Below are 10,410 nucleotides of genomic sequence, written 5' to 3'. Positions count from 1 at the left end.
GAAATGAACAAAAAGTGATATTTCAAATATTAGGAATCAGAGCAGAGAGGTCACCAGTATATCAGACATGGGTTGTGCGGGTGGCATTTTGCTGTGTCCTGTTGACACTCTAGCCCTGACTCAGAGACAGGTCTCAGCATAGAGACAGAGTGGTGGGAGGCAGGTGGCAGAGAGAGTAAATTCCTACTACTGGGCTAAGCAAGGTCTGTGGTTAGAACCCTGAAAGCCTGGATCAGGATCACCTAACTTCCTGAAAGGGAGCCATTCATGACAGTACCATATCGTACCATAAGCTGATTCATCCTGAGTGCTCTGGTTTAGAAACTGTTTTTAAATCAAACAAATAATGGATGCCTCTCAGACTTCATACATGTATGCGAAGGCCCCGCCGAGGGGACTGACTGAGATAAAAGCTGCGCACACTCTTTGGGCTTATGCCTGGGCAGCAAACGACAGTTTGGGAAGACAGAGTCCCGGTGAGTTTTGGGTTGCAGAATCTGGGCTGGATCTGAGATTGTCCCCCACCGCACACCAGCCACAGATGGAGAGGAAGAACCAGTGCGACCTTGCCCGGCGCTCCAGAGAACACAGGACAGGGCTCGGGGATGCTCGGGTCACAGGGCCAAGCACTGTCCTGTGGAAACTGTCACCAAGGTGATCCTGTCAACCTCAGCCACACACAGGCCTCCAAAGGCCAGCACAGCTGTGCTTGGACACCTGCAAGGACTTCGATTTCGAGTTACTTCACCCTTGTCACTCTGGCCAACCCAGCACTTCCGTCTGTGACACATTTGCTGATGGGTCCTTGAGTGTGCTGTACGTAGCCTTTTCAAAATAGAAATTCCTGCCTCGAGGAGACCTTGACAATTATTTAAACCGAGGCCTTTAGGGAAAACTTTGTCAGACAAAGCTTCTTCTATTTTCTAGAAGGATAAACCAACAGAACCCAAGTCCTATTACTCCAGTATCCTTACCCCTAACTTTCTTGTTGAGAAGCTTAGATTCTTTTTTTTTTTTTTTTTTTCCGCCTGTGGGATAGAGGATTGAACTTGGGACCTTGTACTTGCCAGACAGGTGCTTATGCTGCTGAGCTATCTCCCCAGCCCCCCCCCCTTTTTTTTCTTATTTGGAAAGCTTAGACTCTCATTTAGATACAGAGCATACAAAGGACTTTTCTTGACACATACCACTCGCTTGTAACTCAGGTAGGCTACCAGAGGAGATGTCCTCCGAGGACGAAGGTCTGCTGTGGAAGCCTGTGCAGCTGACACCCTGACCCAGCAGGACTCACAGGCACAATCACAGAGCAGCAGAATTCTCTCCTTTACCTATGGTAGCTGTTCTCCTGTCCTTTGGACAGATGGATGCACAGGCCCTCTCACTTTGGGTGCTGGGGTTCCTGCTCAAGTAAATAGAAGGCTTCCGGTTACTTTTAGCCAAAAAGACAGTCTTCAGTAATTAATGTGTCTGGCACAGTGTAATAACAAAACCTTCTGCAGCTGGGCAGGAAGGCAAGTCCTGTGGGCGCCTTGTGTATTTCTCTCAGCCCGGCACATCTTAAATGCAGAGGAGGTGGAAAGGCTTTGGATGGTTCTAGGGCCCATGGCTGCCTCCACCCACAGCTAGTGTTTCCTTCACTGACAGATGCTTTTAGGGACTTGTCAGAACTCCTCTCACCTCCACCTCCTCCATGCTGGTTAATCCCTCGCCATCCATTTGTCCCTGTAGCACAGGCAGATTCATTTGGCCTGTGATTCCTCTCTGGAACCCTGGGCCTTGCAGCCAACCCTCTGGCTTCTTCCTGCCGAGGTCTCTGCCTGTCTGAGTGGCCCTCTCCAATGGGCTCTCTCTTTCAGATTTACCTTCTGTGACAGCACACTGCTTCCCTCGCCACAGTTTCGACTGGGTATTTAAGCCGCTTTTGTCAACACCAGTTTCTTTGGCACAAGCCCACACTAGGCCATGCTGTCCCCAAACTGCAGCAGACACAGGGATTTCTCAAGTTCCTCTCACTGGATGTGAGGTGAGAGAAGGCTGCCCTGCCGCAGGCACAGACTGGGCATGACCTTTGACATCCACAGAGACCTCCTTTACCCACAGCATCCATTTTTACCCTTGCACACCACAAGGCGAGAGGTTGCAGGAACACCGCTTCCTATGTCCTGTGGGGTGATCCAGCTCCATTTCAGGAATGTGAGAGGGGCTGACACTATTATCTGGAGCTCTGTGGGAATGAGAGTAATGTAATAGCTCCCATTTAGCATCCTGTTCCACGGGTATTCTTGGTCTCTTCCCAATTTCTCCTGCAGGGTTTCTTTAACGGGGAGATTTTGATAAAGATCAAATGCCATTTCAGTGAACTTTGCATGGTTGTGTTGTTTCTCAGCGGCCACCCAAATTACTTCCTGTTAGATAGGGTTGGCAAGGACTTGGTTATACAGGGATTTTTAACGGGACTCTTTGGAACCTGAGCAGTGGCAGGGATTTCCAGAATCCCTGGGAGGATTATCTATGAGCTGCTCTTCTCAACTCTGGTTTGTTTTTTTTCCAAATGAATAAGGGAAGTGATTTGACTCATAAACACCAAAAAGTTGACTGCCCAAGAGAAAATGAGCAAGACTTTAAAATCTCTTTGTAATTGTAGGTGTTCTGAGTGGTCGCAGTTAGATAGCAGACTCATTTAGAAAACCTCCACCCTTCCTCCTCAGATGAGGAACTCTTGTGCTGGTCAGCCTGCCCAGCAACGTGGTGTGGGAATCAGGACCGCTCCTGGTGGCCAGTAGGGTGAAGGCACCCCGGACACTGACATCCGTCCTGCTGCACAAAACCTTCGCTGACATCTCTCTCCAGGCCTGAAGGCTTATTTCTTCCTTGCTGTCTCTCACACTGTGCTTGGTGCTTCTCTGGAATCCTGAAGCATTTTGGGGGCACTGTCAACACACAATACATCACTTAAGGGTACCAGTTGAATCTTTACAGGCAGCCAGCAGCCAGTTCTGGAATAGTTTTGTGTGTGTGTGTGTGTGTGTGTGTGTGTGTGTGTGTAGTACAGGGTCTCACTATGAAGCTTGGACTCAATAGTGATCCTTCTGTTTTCATCCTCCCAAGCGCTGGGATTATAGGCGAACTCCACCATGCCCAATCTGAATCCCTGTCTCAGCACACCCCAGGGGCAGGGCCGGCACCACACACAGGGGATCAAATCCTGGTCCCTGCGCCTTCCTGAGCTATCTGGCCGGCCCTGGAATAGTATTTTGATCTCGCTTACAGACCATATAATTCAAAACATCCAAAGCACTCTTAAGTACATGGTGGACAGCAGCTTTTAATGAGTGAAATACTCTTATATTTTGTTTTCAGTTTTCTTGAGCTTTAGATAGTGTAGCAAGATATAGTCAAGGGCTGGGGAGATGGCTCAGTAGAATAAGCGCTTACCTGGCAAGCACAAGGGTCTGAGTTCAATCCCCGGTTCTGCCAAAAAAAGAAAAAAAAAATTGCAAGATATAGTCAAACTATCTCATATACAGACTCTGTGTATGTCAACTGAGTATTTTTAATGCCTGGCATTTTAATGTACTATTCCTAGCTGTGGCTATCACTGCCGGAAATGTAGTTCATGTCTCTTCCGTTTGATTGGGATGGATGTTTTGGAGACAAAGGTGGCCATGATTTAGTGCTGATCACAAGTGGCACTGAGCCTGCTGTCTTCACAAACTTCAGTTAGTTTCTTAAGTAAGGGTGGGTGAAAGGGAAAGTGAAACATCTCAAATAAATTAAACATGCTACAGAGGTTCTCAGCCCTTCTGCAGAGAAAAGGAAAAGGAAGAGGATTTTACATAGTGGGACCCTATTTTTCTAGAAAGGCAGTGGCATCATGGCCCTGTGAGATATCAGGTATGGGGAGGAGCTGGGGAGATGGCTCGGTAGAATAAGTGCTTGCCTGGCAAGACAAGATCTTAGTTCAATCCCTGGTACCACAAAAAAAAAAAAAAAACCTTGAGATATCAGATATAGTTCTTTATCAAAATACCTGTGTCCTGGTCCACCTACCCCAACCCAGGCTCTGACAGTGTGGAGGGGTGTGGTTCTGAAGGTGACCTAGGCATTTATCTCCAAGCCCCACTGGTGGTTCTGATGTGCAGACAGCATTGGACGGACCACTGGTTCAGAATGCGTGGGGAAGAGGTCTAGCTAGAAGGCTCTTTTTAAAATTTTTAATGTTTATTTATTTATTATTTTGAGACAAGTTCTCACTATGTAGTTTGGGCTGGGATTACAGGGGTGTGCCACCACACCTGGTTCCTAGAAGGCTCTTTTTGCAATGGCAGATAGAACTGAACCGAGTGGCACAGGGACAGAGCATAGTGCCACAGGTGGGTTCATGGTATACCTCAAGCAGTTGTGGAGGAAGTCATAGACTTCTTTGAGAGACTGGTGAAAGCCATGTGTACTCACCTCAGTACAGTACTCAATGGGCTAACCCAAGTAACATTGGCACATATAGAAGGCCCAATAGATATTACAGCAGGGGTAGGTTTTTGTTTGTCTCTTTTAATGGGATAAAGAATAGTCTTGTGCAATACGGTAAGGGAAACAGAAGGCCTGGTTCCTGGCCTCAAGAAGCTAACAAACAGCCCAATAGCTACAAGGGAAAAGTAACAAGGACTCAGTGCATTAGGTGGGGGAGGGCGAAGGGCGGGGACGAGGTGAACGTTGGCTGCGATTGTTGAGTTGCAGAATGTTACTGGATTGAGCTGGACAAGAGCCTTGGACTTGTGGGTATTGAAAGGCAACAGTTTTATAGGGGCAGGTAAGGTTCAGCAGCCCCACCCCCACCCCCCAGGTGGTGGTCTGAGGAAGGCAGCCAGGTGCCTGTGCCTGGAACCTCAATTGACCCGCAGCTGTGATAAAAGTGCCCATTGCTGCATGCGGCCTTAGAGGTCACTGACTTGGTGCCCCCGGAGGCTGTGGCCTGGGGTGGGCCGAAGAATACAGGTTTATGACGGACTTGCGGACTAGACCCAGGCGGCGCAGCCGAGCCAGCAGGCGCGGGCGGGGAGGCGGCCTGGTCGCTGCGCTCACGCCAAGGTCCCGCGTTTGCCAACGACGCCGGCCGCAGCGTGGGACTTCGTTCCAGCCGCGCTGTGCAAGCCCCGAAGGTGTGCGGCACTGGCTAGCCGGGCCGAGGTCCCTGACGATCCGCATCGAGGAAGCCCCTGAGGCAGATCCGGATCCCGATCCCGTCCCGCCCTTTGGCGAGCGGCGCCGGGAGCGCGTCCGCCAGGCGGGGAACGCAGAGGCCGGCGCGTGCACTGCAGCTCCGGCCCGGGTAACTGCGGGGACCCGGGCGCGGCGTGAAGGGGGCGAGCTGCGCTCCGCTCTGGGGACCCCGGGTGGGGCGGGGGTGGGGGCGGGGGTGCGGGCGGGTCCAACCCCTTCCTGGAGGAAGCGCCTCCCGCGCCGCCGCCGCCACCGCTGGTCCCGGCCCCCCAGGCGACCGCGGCCCCGCGGAGCAGGTAGGCGCTGCGCCCCACTTCTCCACCCCCACCCACCTGGCCCCCTCCCCTCCGCTCTTCCCCTTCTCCCGTCTCGCCCCCGCCCAGTCTCCCCGCTCCTCCGCCCCGGCCGCCGCGCAGCCAGGGGGCGTCCGGCCCGGAGTGGGACAGAGGCGCTGGCCCGCGGGGCGCCCCCACTCCTCTCGGCTCCTGCGGGGTCCCTCGTGCTCCCGAGCCCGCGAGCTCGTGTTCTCGAGCGCGCCGCCGCCTAGCACAGCGGCAGCCCCTGCCCCCTGGCTCCCCGGGTCCTGGTCCCGGTTGCCGCCGCATTGCCGCGCCGCCCCGTGACAGGTGTCCCCGCCGGCCCCCAGCCCTCCGCTGAAGGGGGACGCGGCCTCTCGACTTTGGCCGCTCCGCGCCCGCTGGGGCTTGGAGTCTGGGAGGAGGCGCAACTTGCTCCCCGGTTTGTGCTCGGAGCCCCGCGCTCTCCCGGTGCTCGGGGTGTCTGGAGGCCGCCGCGTTCAATGCAGAGGGCTCGGGTCCCTCTTCAGTGAGAACAGTGACCAGCTTTGGGCGATGGAGACAGCCTTCGTTCAGTGGTTTTGCCCACCTTAAATGAATGAAAGGGAGAACGAGGGTTTCCACATTTTAAAATACATGTGCTTTTTTGCCCTACTCTTCCTTATCCGTCCTCCCTCTCCCCTACTGCGATGCACTTCATTGTATCCCGAACACTTCCCTGCTCTTTTGGATCAGGTTTGCCTTGGCCACGGCAGAGCCAGGGTTGCGACCACAATTGTGGACAACATAGCTGGGGTGGAATAGAAGCCAAGGGTCCCATTCTGACTTCCTAGTGTGTGGTCCTGTGGGGAACCACCTATAGTAATGATAGGTTAAGAACCAAAGCAGAACAAAACAGCTTGTGGATCCGGTGTGATAACAAAGCCTAAAGGCAGTATTAAGAGTCTGCTTCTTCCATTCTCTGAATCGAAGACAGGTTTTAATAATGCAGGACCGTAACTCTTTTTCGGTCTGCAGTTCAACACAGCATAGGCAAATGTGGATGCATGAACTCCGCGGTAGCAGGTAGCAGTTAATAAGCTGACCTACTTAAAGTTTTCTATTTCAAGGAAAAATTGTTGGGCTCATATATGTGATATTTGCAGATCAAAGAATTGTACAATTTCAGCTTTTCTGTTTTAAATCGTAAACATTTTTTTTTTTTTTTTGCCTGTCTCCTGGAGACACTTTCATAGATCAACCATAGCTGTCATCTCTTAATGAACTAGAAATGTGAGTTTAATCTTCGAGGCATAAACATAGAAATTTTAATGGTGTGCCCTTTATTTATACATTTTTAAATAAATGTTTTGCAACCACTCCAAGTTGGAAGCTCACAAACTGGACATGGTAAATAAAACTGTGAAGTTTTTCTAATAATGACAGATTGACTAACGTTATACTATTTAGCAAGCATATTAAAGTATTTGAAAAATGCATGTTTATTATATGCCATTAGCTGAATGCAATCTGCATTTGAGAAACTGGTTTAACAATATGTTGATAGCAGTTTCTCATCACATCCCTTTTATAAATTGCTCTGGGAGGGAAACGCTCTGCTCTGTGGAGTACTTTTTGGGTGTGAGCATTGTGATGCCTTCGTATTTAACCTTGTTACTAGTGCTGTGTATATGATGACCTTGGAGGGTTATTTTTGTGCTCCGATTGCCTGCTTTGTGATTGTGGTGAGGGCGGACTCTGCTCTGTGCTCTTTGTTTCCCGGTGGTCCATGCCTCTGCGGTGCAGCAGCCAGATTGGCAGGGCAGCCAGGAATCATGGAGAGGAGTTCACGGCCCCGCAGTCCTGGCCATGTGGTGTCAGGGCAATCTGGCCATTTGGGATCATTTCAGTAACCAATTAAGCAAGACAAAAACTGACATGATAATGTACTACCTGGCAGTCTTCCCTTTCCTCAGAAAAATGTACAGCACTCAGAATTAGTAGTACAGCAGTGATTAGGTGTTCTTGAGGCCCACGTGAAATTTGCGCTAAACGTGCTACAAGTCCACGTGTACTGCATCGGGCTGTAAGTTCATGAAAGTTCATAAAGAGACTAGGCCAAGGTGTGTAACAAGTATTTTCCTATATTCAGGATAAAACAGAAGTGGGCCCCTACTTTAAACTTTTCTTTACAGAGCTGATAGGGCTGTGTATCATTATAATTTTTTTTTTTTTACTTAGTTCTCATTACTGCCAGTCTAATTTATGAGTGATTGGAACTTTAACAAGTTATCAATATTATTTCCTTATGTCCAGATTTTTTAAAATGTCTTGTGGCACGAACAAGCCTTCGTTTCAAGAGATTTTTAGACAGGGAAGTTTTAATGATATTTTGTGATGCTAATGGAATTTTTGGTAATTACCTCCAAATTCACCCCCACCCTTCCCCAGGCCAAAGAGGGTTTGGTAGTTCGCTTGTAGCTCCTCTCCCAAGTGGGAAATGACCAGTTTCCTTTGTAGTATTTGTGATACTGTCCCGCACAATTGTCAACAGTTATGGCAGTGTCTTATAATCTGCTGCCACAGCCATGTGTCACATGTGGCTATGAACACTTGAAAGATGGCTGGTGTAACTGAGGAACTGAATTTTAAATTTTATGTAGCTTCAGTTAATTTAAATGGCCACCTGGGGTTAGCGCCTATCCACTGCACAGTGCCACTCAAATCCCCCTCCTCCCGTTTTCCTGTACCCGGCAATTATCCCTTAATTGGAAGGGAATAGAAATTGGCATTGATAGTACTGGCAACTGAGACTTGACTCAGTTACCCTGTTTTATACAAAGTGCTGATTCTGAAGAAAGTGCTTCAGGCTGATGCTCAGTTCTGCTCTCTTCCCATAGAGATTACCTTTCTGGTGTCCATATCTGCTAGCTCCAAAGTAAGCATGGCAGGGGGCGGGGGGGGGGCAGCCTTCTGCTCATGAAGTTGCGAGTATTTGCTCTTTTGTTCACTGCCGAGGTCATTTATTGTTCAAGGTTGTTTCTGCACTTTTCTACTTTTCTTTCATTTTTTTTTTCTTTTTTCTTTTCTGGGACCCAACTCAGACACGTGTACTTGCCAGGCAGGTGTTTATACTGCTGAGCTATCTCCTTGGCCCCACTTTCCTGCTTTCGAGGTGGGGAGGGAGGTTGGGAGAAAGACAGGAAGTAGCTGCATGCGCCTAGCCGGACCCCCACTCCTAGACCCCCTGAGCAGCGAACACCTGAACACCTGTGTCTCAGGGACAGCTGGCAGCTGACATGCTGCTTTCCTGGGCTTTTCTGTCTGGTTTCTTTCTCTTGAATCTCAGATCCAGATTCCCTTGCTCAGCCTGTGGACTCCTAAATCCACTTGGCAACATAAATCACCATTGTTTTTAGTAAAACCATTAAGATGGAATTTGATATGGTATCCCCCATGTTGTTTCCATTTGAAAACTAATTTGCTGTTAAGACCAGTACTTTGGCCCTATAGAGGGACACGCGTTGAATTTTTAAAAAATCTTTTATTAGGCTTCCACGCGTCCCTTGTACACTTAACCCAGAAGACAAATATCTTTTGGTTCTAGGAAGCTGTCCATACAAGATATTCCTTGGTAAGGGCAATGGACCAGAATCTGTAAGAAGGAAAGTAAAAGATGGAGCTGATGAAGGTATCCTGTGCCCTTGATGGATGAGACAATAAAGTTTATGAAGTTTTTTATTTATTTACTTATTTGGTATGGGGTCTCACTACGCAGCTCAGACTCGTAGTGATCCTCCTGTCTCAGCCTCCCCAGCACTGGGAGTGCGCCACCACACCTGGTTTTGGTGGCCAGCACATTGTGGGGCCGGTATGACGTGCAGTACTGGGGATTGAATCCTGTTCCTTGCACTTGCTAGGCAGGCACTTAGACCGCCAAGCTATCTCCCCAGCCCCAGAAGGACACACTGTGAATGAACATACTGTATTATATGAAGAATTTTTTTGAAAATACCAACAAAGATAAAAGGCTAGTTATATGTACTTTACCTCAGAGGCTTTGCCACACTACCAAATCACGTGGAATGTTTGTTAAATTTATTCAAGCCCCATCACCTTGTGGTGTGGACAGTACTTTGGGAAATGTCACCGTAGGGGATGTTTCACAGGATGCTGCCTCTCCTGGTTCTTGGGTGAATGACTGTCTTCATTTGACTGAGGGTACTTGGGTCCCTCTCTAGGGCATAGTTCAGGTCCTGGGGGCTCCCCTCCCCTGGAAAGAGCTCTCGCTCTGTTATTTACAAATTTATCTAATGTGTTTGGTATACTAATTAAGATACAGGTTAGGGGCCGGGGAGATGGCTCAGTAGAATAAGTGCTTGCCTGGCAAGCACAAAGGCCTGAGTTCAATCCCCAGTTCCACCAAAAAAAAAAAAAAAAAAAAAAAAAAAAAAAAAAAAAAAAAAGATACAGGTTAAAATAACCCTAACGTTGTCTCTGCCCTCAGGCATAAACCCCCTAGGGTGACATTTCCCAAAGTACTGTCCACACCACAAGGTGATGGGGCTTGAATAAATTTAACAAACATTCCACGTGATTTGGTAGTGTGGTGAAGCCTCTGAAGTAAAATACATATAACTAGCCTTTTATTTTTGTTGGTATTTTCCAAAAAATTCTTCATATAATATAGTATGTTCAGACTGCAGGTGTTGGGTCTTGAAATCAATTTCACAGGCTAGGACTGGTGTTTTCCTTATGAAAAAGAATAAAGTAGTAGTCTTCGTGCATCCTTCCTAGTGAGTGTTTCTAGTGTTTGATGAAATTTTTGGTACCTCCATGCATAACAGAAATACAAGGCAGTGAATTGTTGTAGTTGTGAGCACCAACAAAATAGGGCCTCTGGACTTAAATTCTG

General features: G+C 48.6%; 1 protein-coding gene across 6 annotated transcripts in view; it reads left to right on the top strand.

Annotated features, from left to right (window-relative positions):
- Tmem150c (transmembrane protein 150C) overlaps positions 1-10,410 on the top strand; it is a 93,914-nt gene that overhangs the window by 17,404 nt on the left and 66,100 nt on the right. Inside the window, exon 1 of one of the 6 annotated variants that reach the window (XM_004643376.2) lies at positions 4,789-4,810. The exons of 3 other annotated variants lie outside the window; for them this stretch is intronic. The gene's annotated coding sequence lies outside the window, so the exon portion shown is untranslated. Of the gene's footprint in view, positions 1-4,788; positions 4,811-5,233; positions 5,330-5,436; positions 5,517-10,410 lie in introns of those variants that run through there. 2 more of the 6 variants (XM_023703499.1, XM_023703500.1) reach the window with 2 other exon arrangements.

This window comes from Octodon degus, unplaced genomic scaffold, assembly GCF_000260255.1.
Source record: "Octodon degus isolate 3935 unplaced genomic scaffold, OctDeg1.0 scaffold00173, whole genome shotgun sequence".
Classification (NCBI taxonomy): Eukaryota; Metazoa; Chordata; class Mammalia; order Rodentia; family Octodontidae; genus Octodon; species Octodon degus.
Note: the sequence above shows the minus strand (reverse complement) of the source record. Positions and strands in the feature narration are given on the sequence as shown.